Here is an 18,466-nt window from a genome sequence, read left to right as displayed (position 1 = left end):
GGCAGCATTTTGGACAAGAATGTCTGGTGCTGTTAGTAAACGCTCTTTAGTAAACGCTCACAGCACATGATAACTAACACCATCACCACCGCCACGGCTGCTCCCTTTTGTGACTGCCTCCCTGGGCCAGGCACTGTGAGTGCTTTACCTCACTCTTTGTTTTCACAATCACACTCGAGGGAAACATTGTTTACCTTCATTTTCAAGCATGGAAATCAGGCTCAGAGAAGCTAGTTGATCTGCACAAGGTCACACAGCTAATATGGTGGAGTGAGAGTAGAATCCCAGCCTGACTCCGTCTCCTTTCGATAGCACATGAAATGCCTTTGTGATGGACTGAATGTTTGTGTGTTTCCAAAATTCACATGTTGGAGCTCTGACCCTCAGTGCGGCTGTGATTTGAGATGGTGCCTCTAAGCAAGTGATGAAGGTTAAATAAAGCCATAAGAGCTGAACACTGATCCTATAGAATTAGTATCCTTTAAAGATGAGACTCCAGAGAGCTTTCTTTCTCTCTCTCTCTCCCCTCCCTCTCCCTACAAGGACCCAAGGCAGGGCCCTAGGGACATGCTGGCCATCTACAAGCCAGGAAGAGAGGTCTCACCAGAAACCAAGTTGACCAGAACTTTGATCCTGAACTTCTAAACTAGAAAAATGTTAGAAAATATATTTCTGTTGCTTGAACCACCCAGGCCGTGATGCTCTGTTTTTGCAACCCAAGCTACCCACTACAGCCTTAAAAGCCTCCAAAGCCCGCATTCATTCAGGCACCCCACCACCCCTACCCTACTCAGGACACAGGAAGGGTTCGGGTGTATCTTTGTCCGTCTCCTTCGAGAACAGGTGGGAATGGCACAGGGGTGGCCGCCAATAGCATCTCAGGACTCAGGACTGACTTCAGGCTGACACCTCTGGCTCCAGGAAGGACATTATCTAGATTATGCATTGTTTCACTCTCGTGGAAATTAGCCGCTGCTTCTTGTATAAATAACTAATAATGAGCAGCCGTATTCTCCCTATTGGAGTCTGATTATGACCTTGGAGACACCTGGGGGCTCAACCTGGGCTGATGCTGCTGTCTGCGGCCCTGACAGATCACTGTTCCCTCCATTTCCTGGTGAAATACTCCTCATGCAGGGGTCCTGTTTTCATTATCCGTTGTGTGTGTGTGTGTGTGTGTGTAGCTTGCATCCTTTCTCTCCTAATTAAGGGGAATTCCCTGTAACTGGTGGGCGGCGGGGACAAGGAGGTGAGGGACTGGGGACAAGCACAGAGCTGCAGGGGAAAATGAGACGCCCAGGCCTCTGGCCACAGCCTGTCCTCAGCCTTTGCCTCTACGGGATGGCACAAGTGGGGCCTGGAAACATCTCCAGCCCATTTCATGGACACAGTCACTCCAGTTTGTCAGGCTGTCCCGTTTGCAGGAAAAACACAAAGGAAGTGTTGTCGCCGTAAAAGATGATCCTATTTTCAAGTCCTGTGGGGGGTGGGGGGGAAATAACAACAAAACTAAATCAAAGGAAGAGAAGAAGAAAGCCCAGATGCTGCCGGATGTCCACAACATTCAGCAAAGCGGGTGGCAAACAGCCAGCGGCAGCGGGCCTGCGAGCTGGACATCTCCCTGCAGCCGCGCCGTGGAGGCCTCTGTGGTTCTGTCTGTACACCGCGTGCTCTCAGGTGGGACAACCAGAGACACTTCTTTCCTGACATGTCAAGTGTTTCATTTCCTTCTTAACATGTTTTAAAATGAAGCACACGCCTCCCCACACGGAGGCCCGAGTCAAACCCTATTTGCCTTCATCTCACAGCAATTAATCCAGCCAGAGGTGGTTGTCTCAGACACACAAGCGGTCCTTGTCGCACAAGAGAGGGGAGACAGGGCAGGATGGAGAACTCGATGAAGCCTCCACCTGGGTGTCCTTGTGGTTGGTCCGCCGAGCCTCTGAAAGGCCCGTGTACTGCCGTGCGTGTTTTTCTAACGATAATAAAGATCAGGTGCAGCTCGGGGAGCCCACAGCATTAGGAGCCTAACACACATGTCATTTAACCCCCACAATCTCTGAGGTCAGAAGTGCTTGAGATATTTCAGAAGAGGGAACCAAAGCAATGGGCTTAGAAGTCACGTGTCTGCAGCTGTATGTCAGGGCCGGAGTCAGAGCCCATGACGATGAGACTCAAGATTCGACAAGACTCAAGATTTGGCCGGCTCAGCCCTCCCAGACCTGCAGGATCACCCACGAGCTGAGTGGAGAGAGAAGCTGGGTTTTGAGTGAAAGAAGCTGGGTGTGTGTATTGTGGCAAGAGATTTAGAAAAAAAATAAGCAGCAGCAGTTATACGTTATTTTACAGTGAAGGATACCCAGAGACAAAACAGTGGAGGAGGTAAAGTGATAAAAACATATTAAAGCCACATTGAAGCAAAAGTGACTGCTTTTTGGGGCAGAGGCACCAACCCCAGAGCTCTGCGGGGTGGTAAGGCTGTCACCTAGAAAGGGAGGTGGGGGTGGCTTTAACACCCACCCTAAAACCCCTCGAGTTCCTGGGCATCGGAGGCTGAGTGACTGCCAAGAATGCCCTCTTCTGGTGATGCTCTCAAAGCCCAGGATGACAGCAAGGCAGACCAAGACCTGTGTTTTCAGATTCCTGGGGAGGTTCTCGACATCAAGACACAGTGTCACTCAAGCAAATAGCTCTCCCCTCTCTCTTCCTCTTCATCCCCCCCAACTAGCGATAGGTCAATTATTCTAATAAGGTAAGATAGACCATGATCGAGATTTGGCTTCCTTTTTTTTTTCCTCTCTCTCTCTAATCGGGAATAATACTCTCTATGTCATCTGTATATTTATGATAGCTCAAAGACATGGGTGTGTGGATCTAATTAAAAATGTGAAAGGGTTTAGCAGCCTGCTGCTTCCCTGCAACTCTCTGGTTGCCAAATCTTGGCAGCCGTGTTGAAACGGGGCCAAGTGTTTAGTGTGGAGCTGAACGCCTGCCAGCCGGAGTGCTGCATTGTGGGGCCAGGAAGCCTGGCGGGGTTGCGTTAAAACCAGCTCGCACAGGGCCGGGCAGGGAGCAGGACCCGGGACCCAGAGGAAACCAGCTGCAGAGGAAGGGTCTTGCTCTCTGCTTGCTTCCCCACTCAATGCAGGACCACTTAGACCATCTCAGAGACTAGGCAGCGCTGAGAGCCACTAGGTGGGGGATCCTCCCCACAGTCTTTGCTACAGTCGGGCCTCTTCAGAGGAGAAGCGATCCTCAACTCTCTCCCAGCAGCGAAGCGCTGCACCAACAGCCGTCTTGTGCTGCATATGTCTATTGAGTTCCAGGAGTCTCCCCTGGAAGCCTGAGCCTCTCTCCATGGCTCACTCATTGTTCTGGGTCTTCCCTCTCAAGCAGCAGAACCCCCTTCTGCGTTTCTCTCCAACAGGACAGTGCACACACACCCCTTGGGGAATCTGAGGCAGGATTCTGATCCAGCAGGGAAAGGGGAGAACTCATGTTGCCGAGATCAGAGCTGACCGGAACTGCTGATGTGCTCAGTTCGTCATGGAACTGAGCTCCTCGTGTCATGGATTCAAGGTTGGTGGGTTCTGGAAAAGTCCAATCTAGGTGAATCAGATTCCCACTGGGGTCGGGGTTGGGGGAGGTGATTCAAAGAGTTCGACCCCCTCCCTGGTGTGTTGACAGGATAAGTGAAACTAAAACACGTCAAAGATAAGGGTTACTTCTCATTTCCTCGAAATGTGCCCATTATAAACAAATTACAGAAGAAAAGGAATCACGTTCTTTCTGTTCAGAAACACTCCCCTGCAAACAACAAAAATTTAGCTCAACAAAGATCTGCTGTGATATCGGGGGAGTGACACGTCTGGGGGGCTAGGAGAGGGGATGAGAGGAGATGTAGCCTTGTGACTTTTTATCTTGTGTACTGTTGACTTTTATGATAATGCATGATGATACATTCTTTTTTAATTAAAAAAAGGTGGGGAAGGCCAAAAAAAGCAAGAGTGCACCAGGCAGGGAGCCTGGTCATGACCTCCAGGCAACCATCAGGCCAGTGGTGGAGACAGCCTGGAGGGGTTTGGGGTCACTCGGTGCTGGAGTGGAATCTCAGCTCTGGCACAACGCTTGAGGAAGTCAGCTGACGTTGCCAGGCTCTGAGGCCCTGTCTGCAGAAGGAAGGAGCTGTACCTTCATTGCTGGAGCTGCCCTGTGTGCTAGGGATGTGGATGCGAAGGGTTTCAGACCCAGGGGGCTTGGCCGGGCGTCTGACAGATCCAGGGCCCCTCTCCACTGGGGCCAGGGCACTACCCCAGGTAGAATTTCATCCCAGCAGACGACTGCTAAGAACAAATACATTCTAAAACCTCAGGACGGGAGCTAATCACTTCGGATGTCACCAAGCCACCTTTCATGGTATCACAGGGAGCCTGGGGGGAAAAAAAAAATGACGTCCCTGGGGAACTGCAGAGAATTTTCTCTTTCTTTGACATAAGTAAATTTACACGTATGGAAAGTTTAAAATGACATGCCAAATACACCCCAAGTCATCATACTTTAGCCAGCCATGTTTATCCTGAAAAATTAAACTGCAAGAAGTCAGCCCTATGGAGGAAGATGCAGGTCACGTGGTCCCTGTACAGTTAGGGGCCGATATTTTCTTAAAATCCTGAGTCGGCGTCCATGTCCATCTCTTCATGGATGGATAATATAGAACTCGCTGCTTCCATCACAGAGAGAGAAGTCGTTTGCTACTAAATATCTTAAGATTTTTTTTTTCTTTAGAAAAATCACACTCCAAGAGACTTTATCACATTTCACTCCTAACATGTGGGCAGGTGATTGTCTAAACCACTGAGGGAAGATGTTCCAGGTAAACATCTAATTAATTAAAGAAAACCTCTCTCTCTCCACCCCAACCCAGAAAAGACTGCAATTTAGAAACACACACACACATACACACACAGTTTTAAAAAGGCTTCCAGGCAACTGAATCGTCTAGCCCGACCACCTCTGATAATTAAAGTCTACAGACCTCAAACCTCCCAGCCTCCCTCCAGCATCTGTGTGACCACCACCCCTCCACTCTTCCAAGCAACATTTGCTCCAACTTAATATTCTGGTGCTTTCGGGAACAACATTTAAAAATAAACCATTTTGGCATATTGTCAAAGTCTTGTCTAAATTTCTTCATGACAACCACCCTAAGTGAGATTTTAAAAATCAAAAGAGTTGGGGGTGGGGGGAATAAAAGGGGTCCCCACTTATAGACTTCTAATTTCAGACAATGTCCAATGAGAATGCATTCATTTCTCCTTCGTCCTCGTTTCTGATTCCCTCACTTGCATGTAGGGCATCCTTGTCCCACCCCTTGACTCCTAAGCCTGTATCTCTTTCATCCTCTCCATGGGACCCGGCACCTGGGTTGGTGATAGAGACTCGGAAATCCTAGGACAACTTTTTGCTCTTGGCCCAGGCTGGGCACTAGAGAAAGAAGCTCTGGGCAGAGAAGGGGCCTCGGGCAGGGGTTAAAATGTTGTTTCTGGTCCTGTGTAGCAAGCACAGCAAGACAGTCCTGTCTGCTCTGTTCCTATCAACAGCCTGATCTCCTTGGTCTGTTGCTAGGAGACCAGCCTGTTGTTTACAAGATCGTTGATGGCGTAGACGTCCATAATTTATAATTTATTATCTTAGTGTCAAAACTTGGGTTGGTTTTTATTTTGTTTCACCGTAGATCCAATAATTGTTAGATACAACAAAGGTCACCTATGTGCCAGTGGTTCTGTTGTTGCTCTGATAGCTTCCCTGGCTGCCCCAAGCTTAGATGCTGTGGAAAAAAATGCTATTATAAACTGAAGATGAGTATCATTTTTTGTCCATTAACTTCATGCATTATATGACTGCTCAGGTCAATGGATTCCCTCCAGATTTGCTCACTACTGAAAGCATGTTTCTGTCCAACCAAGAAAGAAATGAATTGAAATGATTTCAATTATCACAAGAAAGGAATTGAGTCTTCTGACTGTATATTTCAGCACCCAACTCACCAATTCTCTCTCCACAAAGTTCAGGGCCAGAGACATTTAACCAGCACTAGAAATTACCCCTGAGCATTGTCGGGTATGGTGAGCTCACAAAACTCCCTTTGGAGAGTCCTCCACTCACAGCAAGTCAATCAACCCAGTAAGGAAGTGATGACACAGAAGAAAGAGAGGCATTTAAGTAAAACCAGCTCAGTCACAATACCCCAGCCTAAAGAAAAAGAAGAGACAGTTCAAGTGTTATAATCAAGATCAATGCTAACATTTATAGTGCCAGGCACAAGGCTGAGTGCTTAACCTGGACTAGCATGCAAAGCTCCTGACAAACTTATGAGGAAAATTCTAGTATTAGCCCCATTGTAGAGACAACAAAACCAGAACTTTATAACCTTCAATAAAAGGCAGGACTGAACTGACACTGTGTCCCTGGATACATCATTCTCATAGAAATTAAAAAATAAAAAAACCAGCTTGGGCTTTGTAATTTACTGTCTATGAACAGTCCACAGACATTTGATGGAGCAGGGAAATTAACATAGGTTCCAAAATCATATCATCACATTATCTTTCCCTGCAGTCATTGGAATCTCTCTAGAAACCACAGAGCATGAGAAATTTCTAGGAAGGGTATTTTATTTTCCCCATCAAAGGACCTGGCAAATTCTAATGACATTTTACTGGGAATTAGATTTGTCGCTTTCCAGAAAGCAATTATGGTGATCATCCATACTGGCATTTTTCACTGCTTAATCTCTAGCCTCTCCCCAGTGGTGCTATGGCCAGGGTATCACACAGATCCAAGATCTCCTGGACCATCTCTGTTTGGAGTTGGTTGGCAGCCTCTTTCTAACTCCTGTGGTAAAAAGAGATAAACACAAGTTGGAAACCATTGACCACCAAAGAAGCAGTCAATGACTTAACCATTGACTTAACCATCTTGATGACTTAACCATTTCTCAAGACAGGTCTGAGACCTAATTACTTTTTTCTCTCCAAGCAGAGATTTAATCCCTTTCAAACATGTGGATTTTTTGACTGGAACCCACAGATCCACCCCAAGCAGCAGAGAAAGGGGGCACAGATCCCTCAGTTTATCTTCCAAGAGCATCTTTCTGAAATGAGCATCACCCTGTAGTTGCGAATGGGGTGCGATTCATCTTGGCAGCTACATGATAGATTTGCACGTCGTTTAGGATGAAGGATCAGAAGTTGTGGCTTCAGGTTCCTGTCTACCACTGAACAAGCCCTGTGAATAGAGGTGGGTCTGTTCAACTATTAGATTCTTAGATTCTACATTCACAAAAACAAGGATGATATGACCTTTATAAGGGAGAGCCAATTAAAACTGAACAATGGATGCAACACAAAATCAGGGGGAGCAAACTCTCCAAGAGTGATTAACATCATTCCTGGAGCCCTAGGGCCCAATGAAATGCCTGACAAATAGTAGCCTTTCATCGCTGTCTGTGCCCCCAAACCGCTAAGCACTGGGGCCTCTGAGATGGAAGACGAAGCTTTCTCCTGTCAGTGGTTCATTCTATCATGGAGGAGACAGACGTGTAAATGATTATTCAGAGCAATACACTTACTTCTATGGAGACCCTGATTGAGACACGACCTTGGGAAAATGTAATCTTCAAGCCTCTTTTTTGTTTTCTGTACCATGGGGATATAACAGCCTGATCACCTTGAGAAGAAAAAGAAGGATGCCCTGTGCCATCTGTCACCCAGGAGGCACTCAGTATATATGGAAGGGTGGGAGGTGAGGAGGACCTGTGGTCCCATTCCAACTGCTACCTCTGTCCTGACTTTTTATGAGAGTTTCTAGAACAAGTATATGCGTATTCCTTGATAAAAATCAAAAGTCATTAAAGCAAATGACCTTTGCTAGCCACCTAGGTGAGACCCTCATCAATGTCAGCAAGAACCACCATACTAGTGATGCAGGTCCTGATCCCCCCACCTCACACCACTAATGTGTAGCCTCTCCTTTGGCCCTTAGCAAACCAGCAGCTAAAAAGTCAGGAAACAGGAAGGTCAGCCAATTGTTCTGCCATGAAAATGCTCAATTCTATGTATGATCCCTGGTGGTTCATATAGTAAAGTATCTCCCATAATACAGGAGACCAGAGTTCAAACCCTGGGCTGGGAAGATCCCTGGAAAAGGTAACGGCCACCTACTCCAGTATTCTTGCCTGGAGAATTCCATGGACAGAGGAGCCTGGCGGGCTATGGTTCATGGAGTCACAGAGTTGGACATGACTGTGGACACAACTGGGCAACTAACATTTTCACTTTCACTAAATGTGATCAGTGAGCGAAGACAGTGCAGATATAAAGAAAGAAAAAGCCCTTTGGGAGCCTGAATGAGTTGGGCTATTCAACTCAGCCATTGTTAAACTCTGACCAAGGTCAGGTTATTAAACCCTGTGAGGGCAACCTCATTGTCAGCATAAACATGAATTGATCACATGGGTGATGCTCCTAGAACTCAGGGATGTTCAGTATAAGGCAGCTGCCTCCCTACCAAAGACCGTGCAACACTGATGATGTTAAGGGAGGTTGGGCCATGATCTGGTATCTCTGGTCCAACTTTAAGGGAATCAAATAAAAATTCATCACCAAGAGTTAAGGATTTTTTCATCTCCGAATTCCTAGCATCCAGTCAACACTATTGCCTAGTGGTTTATTTATTAATTTATTTTTTCATTTTTCATTTTTTTTTTGAAAGTGAAAGCCGCTGAGTCGTGGCTGACTCTTTGTGACCCCGTGGACTGTAGAACATCAGGCTACTCTGTCCATGGAATTCTCCAGACAAGACACAGGAGTAGGTTGCCTTTCCTCTCTCTAGGGGATCTTCCCAACCCAGGGATTGAACCTGGATCTCCTGCATTGCAGGTGGATTATTTTTTTTATGGAAATACCTGTATGGGTGACAGTTCTCAGGATTAGTTACACTCTAACTAAATTATTCTCCGCCAGCCTCTAATCCTGGCCTTCTCCTATCTTCCCAGAACTGCAGAGTCCTCCACCCAGCTGCACTAGGCAAGGACCACAGTATCACTGGTGATTCTCAGCTCCAGGGAGCCCTCACCGGTGCATCTCCCGCATTCATATCGAAGCTATCGATTCCCTTTCCTAAACAAATCTCCTCTTTGTACAGTTCTGTAGCATCCAGGGCATTTACTAAACACATGATTCTAGACCAGGAGGATACACTCCTTACATTCTTATAAAGCTCTGAGGGCCCCCACCTTTAGCACAGACTCCTGCTCCAGACCCTGGTACATCCCCTGTCCCCTCAAACAACCCTTCACTAAACATCCTTTCTCCCTTTGGACGTGCAACGGGCAATTGCTTCTCATGCCTCAAACATGTCACACTGAGCCAACACTCTGACTTGGCACCCTCAGTCCCTCGGGAAGGATGTGACCTCTTTTATAGCAATTTCTGTTCACCCTTCAAGACACAGCAATTGTCACTTTCTCTCAGAAGTCTTCCTGACTTCTCTGGGCAGTGAAATAAACTGTATTTGTCTGATTCATCTCTGTATCAACCAAGCCTGACATGTCATGGCCTGCATATGTGAGCTTAGTCAGGTCCAATTTTTTGCTACCCCAAAGACTGTAGCCCACTCATCTGTCCGTGGAGTTTTGAGTCTTCACATCTATTTCCCTGGATCTTGCCTTCCTTCTTGTATTTCCAATGCTTCTCATTCTCCATTCTTCCTGGAACAGTCTTCCTCTACTAGCCATTACATGTTGGTGTTCCTCAAGCTTGGTCACATGTCATTTAAAAATATCATGATCATAATTGTGTCTTGGCCATCAGTCTACTCCACAGGCAGCATTAGCCACTTGTGAGCTGATGCCTCTCAAAGCTCCCTCTCTAGTCCTGCCTCTCTAGTCCTGCCTGCTTCTCCTTACACCCTGGACCTTTCCATTCACAGGTGTGATGACAATCCTGTGGACGGCCTATTTCCCGGAGCCCGAAAACTCAATAGTGTCAAATTGATTTTACTTTTCTCTCTCTGTGCATGTGTGCTAAGTCACCTCAGTCATGTCTGAGTGCAACCCCATGGACTGGAGTCTACCAGGCTCCTCTGTCCATGGGATTCCCCAGGCAAGAATACAGAAGTGTGTTACCGTGCCCTCCTCCAGGGGATCTTCCCAACCTGGGGATCGAACCTGTGTCTCTTGTATCTCCTGCATTGGCAGGTGGGTTCTTTACCACTAGCACCATGTACCCACCCCTAAATCCTTATTCTATTTCAATGTTCTCTCATTGACATCCATGCTCAATGTCCAAGTGAGAAACCTAGACATCTTTACTGATCTACCCATCTGATTAAGCCTCAAGGCTTCCTTTACAATAGTTTTCAAATTTGTTCAGTCTCTCCAGTCCATCGCCATCCTTCATCACTCTCTTTGTCTAGACCATCATTGTTTCTTTTCTGGACTTCTGCAACAAACTCCTATTTTATTTTATCTCTCTGTCTCTAGTCTTTATCCTTGTCATCCATTCTCCATCTATTAGCCAGGACCATTGCTCTAAAATACCAAGTTTATCTCACCATTTTTCTATTTGACAGCTTTCAGTGTTTCCCCTGCTTGTTTGGGGCAGATGTTCCAATGCCTCTGTATGGCGCACAAAGAGCTTGGCCTGGGCTGTCAACCCTGGGTTTCTGTGTCTTGCACCTGAGAGCCCTTCAGCGCTGTTGGGCTTCTCTTAATTCTGCCCTGGGCTCCGCTCTGTGTCTCAGCCTTCTCATCTGTTGTCTCTTCCCAAACTTCTTTAACTCCTAGCCACCTTTCAGACATCAGTATGCAGTGTACTTCTTAGAATATCCGTTCTCCCTTGTCCACTACAAAATGACCAGTCCCATAAAAGGGATGTATAAAATGAATGGAATATGTATTTTTGAACAAATTATTGTATTCTTTTTCTTGAGATCAGCTATGGAATTAATTCTGTGAGACTTTTCCTCAAAAAGTGGTCTTTTTCCCCACCAATCTGTTCTCTTGTGATGTGTCTTTGCATATCCCTGAGTTTACACATTTAGAAATATACCTGAATTCTCTTTTAAGCTTATGCCAGAATTTCTTCCAAAGAGATGCTCTATATTCTATCAGGACTGTAAGAATCTTTTCCTGTTTCTATTCCCAAAGCTCTGGTTATAGAACGCACATGTGACTGATCAGAACAGAGGTTTTTTTCTTTTTTTTTTTTAACTTTCATGTCACATTGTCATGGTCAGTGATGATGATCTATGCTAGCAGATCCTCTAAGTTATCCTTTTACTGGCCATACATGGTTTCTCCCTTCCACATACATTTTTGAGCTCCTACAAACAGATTTTCAATGGTCCCTCAACTCTGAGTTGTTCCTAAGCTAACTTCCTTTTTTTTTTTTTTTTTAAGAAAGTTTCAAACAACCTGCATTTTAGCATCCTACATTTGTTCTGGTTTTTGCAATTCTAGACCCTTGTGCCAAAGAGAGAGCAAATCCTCTAGCCCTTTGATCTTCAGGATCCTTCAATTATCTTCTTGGCCTCCTTCTGTTGTCATTTAGAGTAAGTATAGTCGTCTTTGTCAATGAAAGGTAATCTCACTCTTCTTTTCATTATTCCTGGGCCCCTTGGCTGAATGCCTTCTAGTCGTTGCCTTTCCTTCTCATACCACACGGCCCGAAGCTGCATGGCAGTCCAGGTGCCGTCTCCATGGAACTATTGGATCAAAGCCAGGACCGATCCCCTCTGGTTCAGGAGTTCCCAGCCCTTGTCTCTCCCTCAGAACACAGCATGACTCAGGACAGTGCTGTCACCACCAGCTCAGCCTGTTCACCTCAAATTCCATGGTCCTTCCCAGCTGGTAAATTACTTTGAAATCTAAGTGCCAACTGTTGGTCACTCTCCTCTTGAGTTTTCTCTCCATAGTCCCTCTTTACTTGAAAGCACTGTGTTCTCAATGGTGATTTTGATCTTCAGGTTTGAACCTTTTGATTTAAAAGCTACAGGTGGTTCTAGCTCTTTGCAACACCTTGAAATTGGCTTAAGGAAAGCGCAATACCTTACTCCACCATTTTACTTCTTGCAAGACGAGAAAGATGAGCCTAGCATATGTGTGCGTGCTAAGTCACTTTAGTCATGTTTGACTCTTTGCAACCTCATGGATTGTAGGCAGCCAGGCCCCTCTTTCCATGGGATTTCCCAGGCAGGAATACTGGAGTGGGTTGCCATTTCCTTCTCCAGGGGATCTCCCCAACCCAGGGATCGAACATGCATCTCTGATGTCTCCTGCATTAGCAGATGAGTTCTTTACCACTAATGCCACCTGGGAAGCCCATAGTGTATAGCACAGGAAACTATATTCAATATCTTGATATAGCTTATACTGGGAAATAATGTGAGAGACCCCAGTTTGAGTCCTGGGCCGGGAAGATCCACTGGAGAAGTGATAGGCTACCCACTCCAGTATTCTTGGGCTTGCCTAGTGGCTCAGCTGGTAAGGAATCTGCCTGTAATCTGTGAGACCTGGGTTCGATCCCTGAGTTGGAAAGACCACTTGGAGCTATGCACTCCAGTATTCTGGCCTGGCATGGAGAATTCCATGAACTGTATAGCCCATTGGGTCGCAAAGAGTTGGACATGACTGAGTGACTTTCACTCACTCATATATGTACATTTATATATATATGATATATATATATATGATATATATATGGAGAAGGCAATGGCACCCCACTCCAGTACTCTTGCCTGGAAAATCCCATGGATGAAGGAGCCTGGTATGCTGTAGTCCATGAGGTCACTAAGAGTCGGACATGACTGAGCAATTTCACTTTGACTTTTCACTTTCATGGATTGGAGAAGGAAATGGCAACCCACTCCAGTGTTCTTGCCTGGAGAATCCCAGGGACGGGGGAGCCTGGTGGGCTGCCGTCTCTGGGGTCACACAGAGTTAGACACGACTGAAGCGACTTAGCAGCAGCAGCAGCATGATATACCTATATATATATGTGTGTGTGTGTGTGTGTGTGTGTGTGTCTGAATAACTTTGCTGTACACGTGAAGTAACACAACATTGTAAGCCAATTATATTCCAGGAAAAAGAAAAACAAAATGAAGCAAAATCTGCCCCCCACAAAATAACAATAATAAAATATTTTAAAAAGAGAGAAGAAAGGATAAGAAATGTATCTGTGCTCTGTCCCCCACGACAACACAGTGTTTTCATGTCTCACTCAGCGATAATGCCTGCCTGTCTTTCCAAATTACATTGGGTTTTCCAGTTAATGTTTTAAAATAAATATTGTTGTATCTGCTTCTAAAGTAAAAGTTGAAAAAAAAAACATAAGAGCCAGTGTATTATAGTACAATGAGCGTGAGTCTGACGTTAGGTATTCTGGGTGTGTTTCCTCTCCTGTGGTTTGTTGAGCTCACTCTTGTTCCTTCCCTGTGTCAGCATCTTCATCAGTGAAATGGGTAGAAAATACAAGCCCAGTCTGTTGTGAAGGAAAAAGTGAAAATGATTCCAGACGTTTTCTATAGACTTGGAAGTTCTATGTAAATCAATCAGATTTTCTTCAGAAATCTTGGAAAAGTCAAGCATCTGAGGTTTAGAACTTTTTATACATTGATATGTGTATCAGGAAGGAAATGGCTACCCACTCCAGTATCCTTGCCTAGAGAATCTCATGGACAGATGAGCCTGGAAGGCTACAGTCCGTGGGGCTGCAAAAGAGTCAGACACAGCTTAGCAAATAACAACAACAGCCACAAACACTGACATAGAGGCAATTTCTAAAGAGTTTATTTTTTTAACTAAAAATGAAGAGGAGATTTGGTTATGAGAAAACGAGATTTCAAATATATTATAATAAGAGATGATGTTTTTATTTTCTTTTAGCAGGCAATCTAGCATTTTTCAAGTCAGTCATCAGCAACTATACATTTAGCTGGTGAGTGTTATGAGCAGAATATATCAGGGGAATTGGAGGAATTCTACAGCAAGAATACTGCCCTCCAACAGCTCAGAGTGGAGCTGGAGCTATCATCCCCACATCAAAAAAGAAGGTCTAGGTTGAAATCAAGATACAATTTGTCAGTATCCAGAGAATGCTAAGGAATGGAGAGTGGGATGTGGAGCAATCAAGAAAGACTTCCTGGAGGAGGTGTGATTCCATCTAGGTCATGGAGAGCCTAGAAAGGTCATCCTGAAGATGCATACAGGCATTCTTTTTTTTAATTTAAATTTAATTTTAAAACAATTTGAAATAGAACATCAATTTAAATTTAAATTAAAATTTAAGGAGAACCCTGCATGAAAACTTTTGTTCTCCTTCTTACTCTCCCTTGCATCTTGGCGCTGAAAACTCTTTGGCACTTGGCAGCCTTCTAGCCTCAGGTGTGGTCATCTTCACCACCACCCTTTCCCCAGCTTATCCAGGTGGTCACTCAGAGTCGTGGTGATGGTCACCACCTCATCACACCAGCCTTCACACTGTTCTGTGGTTGATGGCTACGTCCCACCCTGTGGGCCTCCTCTGCCCTCACCCTTATTATAACCTTTCTGTTTTATGTTCAATGACCATTTCCTGCCCTGTGCCCCGCTCCCTTCCTTCCATGGGTGTAGGCCCTTCACGGGACCCTCCGGGAACCCATCTCTGCATCTTCTCTGGTCACAAAGGCCGCACAGAGATGCCTGTGTTTCCTCTCTAGCTTCTTTACTCAGTGAGCTTAAGAAAGCTGGGGTAGGCTGAACCAGGAATTCCCTTGGTTTTAACACAAAATATGGTCAGTGTAAATGGCCTATTTGTCCTGGCTAAATGGCTGTCCCCTGGGATAGCTGAAAATGCTCTTTTAGGCTGGCTAACAACTCCAAGCCCCTGGGCCCCCTGGGCTCCCGGCAGGCGGATGGTGGGAGTCCATTAGCCGCCTCACCTCCTGCCCTTTCTGGTCTCACCTGGACCCTTGTTACCTGTGCCGGGGCCTCCTGGTCTCCAGAGGTCCATGCCTGCTTCTACCTGGGCCCCAGCAAAAATGGGGAAGTTCAAGCCATTGCCCACCTTAATCCAATGAGCCTTGCCTAATAGAATGTGAGGAAGGTTTGGTGTGAGTCCTCCAAAGGGGAAAAAGGAATAAAAAGCAATGTAGCGTAGTAGAGTGGGAGGGACAGAGAAAGAATAAACATCGGACGCATTTGCCTTAGCATCTTGACAAAATGTGTAACCGCAACAGGTGATCGGGGATTTCCCTGGTGGCTCAAATGGTAAAGACTCAGCCTGCTAATGCAGGAGACCCTGGTTTGATCCCTGAGTTGAGAAGATGCCCTGAGGGAGGGGAAGGCTGGTGGCTCAAATGGTAAGGACTCAGCCTGCTAATGCAGGAGACCCTGGTTTGATCCCTGCGTTGAGAAGATGCCCTGAGGGAGGGGAAGGCTACCCACCCCAGTATTCTTGCCCGGAAAATTCCATGGACAGAGGAGCCTGGTGGGCTACAGTCCATGGAGTCACAAAGAGTCAGTCACGACTGAGTGACAAAGCACACACGCATGCAACAGGTGATCTGATCTGTCAGAACTCGAGTTTCCTCAGGGCTTCCCTGGTAGTCCGCAGGTTAGGACTCTGCACTTCCACTGCAGGGAACATGGGTTCGATCCCTGGTTGGGAGCTAAGACCTACAGGCTTCACAGCCAGGTTGGTGTGGAGTGGGCATCCTAGCCTACACACTTCAGGAATGCTGGAAGGATCCCACTGATGGGAGTGAAGCCCCCGGTGAAGCATCGAAAAGTGGTACCTGATGCGGCGGTTATTGGTATCTTCCTAAACAGCTCAGGTACCTTTAGAAGTTGAAATGCCTGATTCTATTACCCACATTCATATGAGCGGCTAAGTGGCTAAGTCACTTCAGTCGTGTCCACCTCTGTGCGACCCCATAGACGGCAGCCCACCAGGCTCCCCCGTTCCTGGGATTCTCCAGGCAAGAACACTGGAGTGGGTCGCCATTTCCTCCTCCAATGCATGAAAGTGAAAAGTGAAAGTGAAGCCGCTCAGTTGTGTCCGACTCTTAGCGACCCCATGGACTGCAGCCTACCAGCCTCCTCCATCCATGGGATTTGCCAGGCAAGAATACTGGAGTTGGGTGCCATCGCCTTCTCCACATTCATACGAGGGGACAATCTTATTTCTCACTTTTGTTAGAAGTGGTGTCTCTGGTGTTTACCTTCTGTGAACTTTCCAGAATTAAATGGCTTGAGTGTACAGTTAGACCGCTTTTTTCATGTTAAATATAATGATGTGCAGAAAAGAGGAAATTCATTTTAACAGGACAAATGTAGCCTGTTTATAGTGAGCACCCTTAACAATATTAAGTCATTTCCCTGCGTGATAAAGTAATAACAGGAGCACTGAGCCAATTCAAGGGGTAGATTTTTATCCTGGGAAAGTAGCAATAAACCCTGATCCTCCTTTTATCAAAGCCTGTTCAATTTAAAGAACTAACTGCAGTTCACAAGAACTGAATTTGCTTATTGATTAATCCATACCTGCACAGTATTTGGTACTATATGTTACCATCATGTTAAGATACAATTTTCTCCAAACTGTATGAGTCTAGTCATTTAAAATATAAAAAGTAGGTAGTTATAGTCAGAAGAATTCATTACAATTGGAGTATAGGTAAACAGAAAGGGCCGTTACTACTTAGTCATTAAAATTCTGCAAGTAAAATGTAAGAAGAAAAAGTAAAAGACCAAACACCATCCACACCCTTCCTGTTATCCCTCCCATAATTTTTTTTTTTTCCTTGTGAGTCAGACGCTCCATGCCTGGGGAATAGTTATTTCTTACCTCGTTGATCAAGGTGGAACAGGTTGTGGGGGAGCCAAGCGTCCACCTGGGAGAGGGTCACGGTCCCCAGAGCAGACGGTGCGGTTCCATCACCTGTAATTGTCATCGGAAAACTAACTGGAAGCTGCGAGCTTGGACATCATTTATTGGGTAAGAGGAAGGAAGAGAGAAGTATTTACATGAAAGAAGAAGGTGACAATCTTTAAAAAGGACCACATAACAGAGGCATCTCCAGAACCGCTCTGTAACTATCTGCAAATCAGTACTGCTTAAAGTCTGAGACACAGAGAGAGGATGGGGGTGAAGCCACTGTTGACAAATTCTTCAGTGAAACAGGAAAAGACAGGTTGAAGGTTCTCTGTCTATGTGGGGGTGGTACAGGCAGAGGGCACAGCAGAGAGAAGGTAGAGTTTCAACATCAGTTGAAAAACACAGGCCATGTGAGCTCTCTGCAGACCAGCTGATTCCCTGCAGTGAATTCACTAGGGAGAAGGGATTTGGAGGTGCGATCTCATTACTAATTTTGTTAAAAACCCACCTGTGAACAAAGCAAAAGAAATGGTCCCTGGGACCTGGGGAGGTGTGGGGGGGGGGCTGTGTGCTCAGGTGTGGACAGCCCTTAACCTAATCAGCTGCTTGACTTCAGGGCTCCGGATAAACTCTCAGGAGTTCTCCCAAGGAAAATGAATGCAAATGAATGAATGCAGATGAAGCTAAAAACCCAACCACGAGGCTGCCGATGGCCAACTCGTTTCAGCTCGCAAAACTGATGTGGGTGATTAGCAAGCAAATGATAACAAATGATAAAACAGTTGTATTGGGTTGACCAAAACCATCATTCATGTTTTTTGTAGCATCTTATGGCCTGGTGGCTCAGATGGTAAAGAATCTACTCACAATGTGGGAAACCTGGGTTTGATCCCTGGGTTGGGAAGATCTCCTGAAGGAGGAAATGGCTACCCACTCCAGTATTCTTGCCTGGAGAAAGCCATGGACAGAGGAGCCTGGCTGCTACTGTCCATAGGATCATAAAGAGTCGGACATGACTAAGTGACTAACACTTTCACTCTCATGGAAAAACTCAAATGGACTTTTTGGCCAACTCAATATCTAATCCCTATCTAAAGAGGCAGAAAAGTTTTCTATGGCTGACTGTATGTATACACAGGGTCATGCATCTGTTATACCTTTCTGTAAATTAAATTTATTGACTCAGTGTTTTCTGAACAGGTCAGGGGCTTCTGCCTTCAGGTGAGGCTTGATCCAGAGGCTCAATCATGTCCCCACGAATCTGGTTCTTCTGGGTCTCTTCATTCTGTGTCCTTGGATGGTTGGGCATCCTCAGGCCATATGCCATGGTCCCTGGGAAGCCCCTTGCTCTCCCTCACCGTAGCAAATGCTGCTTAGTCCTTCTTCACATTTTACCACGTCTCCATCCAAAGAAACATGGTCTTCTTCAGTGAGGCCTTCTGGAAAGCAGCTTCCAAGATGGGTCACATGGGTTATCCGTCCCTTATATTCTACTTCCTACAACATAGCACTTCCTGTTCTGATGGAAGTGGGCTCTGTATTTGCAC

This window comes from Bos javanicus, chromosome 21 (genome assembly GCF_032452875.1).
Source record: "Bos javanicus breed banteng chromosome 21, ARS-OSU_banteng_1.0, whole genome shotgun sequence".
NCBI classification, from domain to species: domain Eukaryota; kingdom Metazoa; phylum Chordata; class Mammalia; order Artiodactyla; family Bovidae; genus Bos; species Bos javanicus.
Note: the sequence above shows the minus strand (reverse complement) of the source record.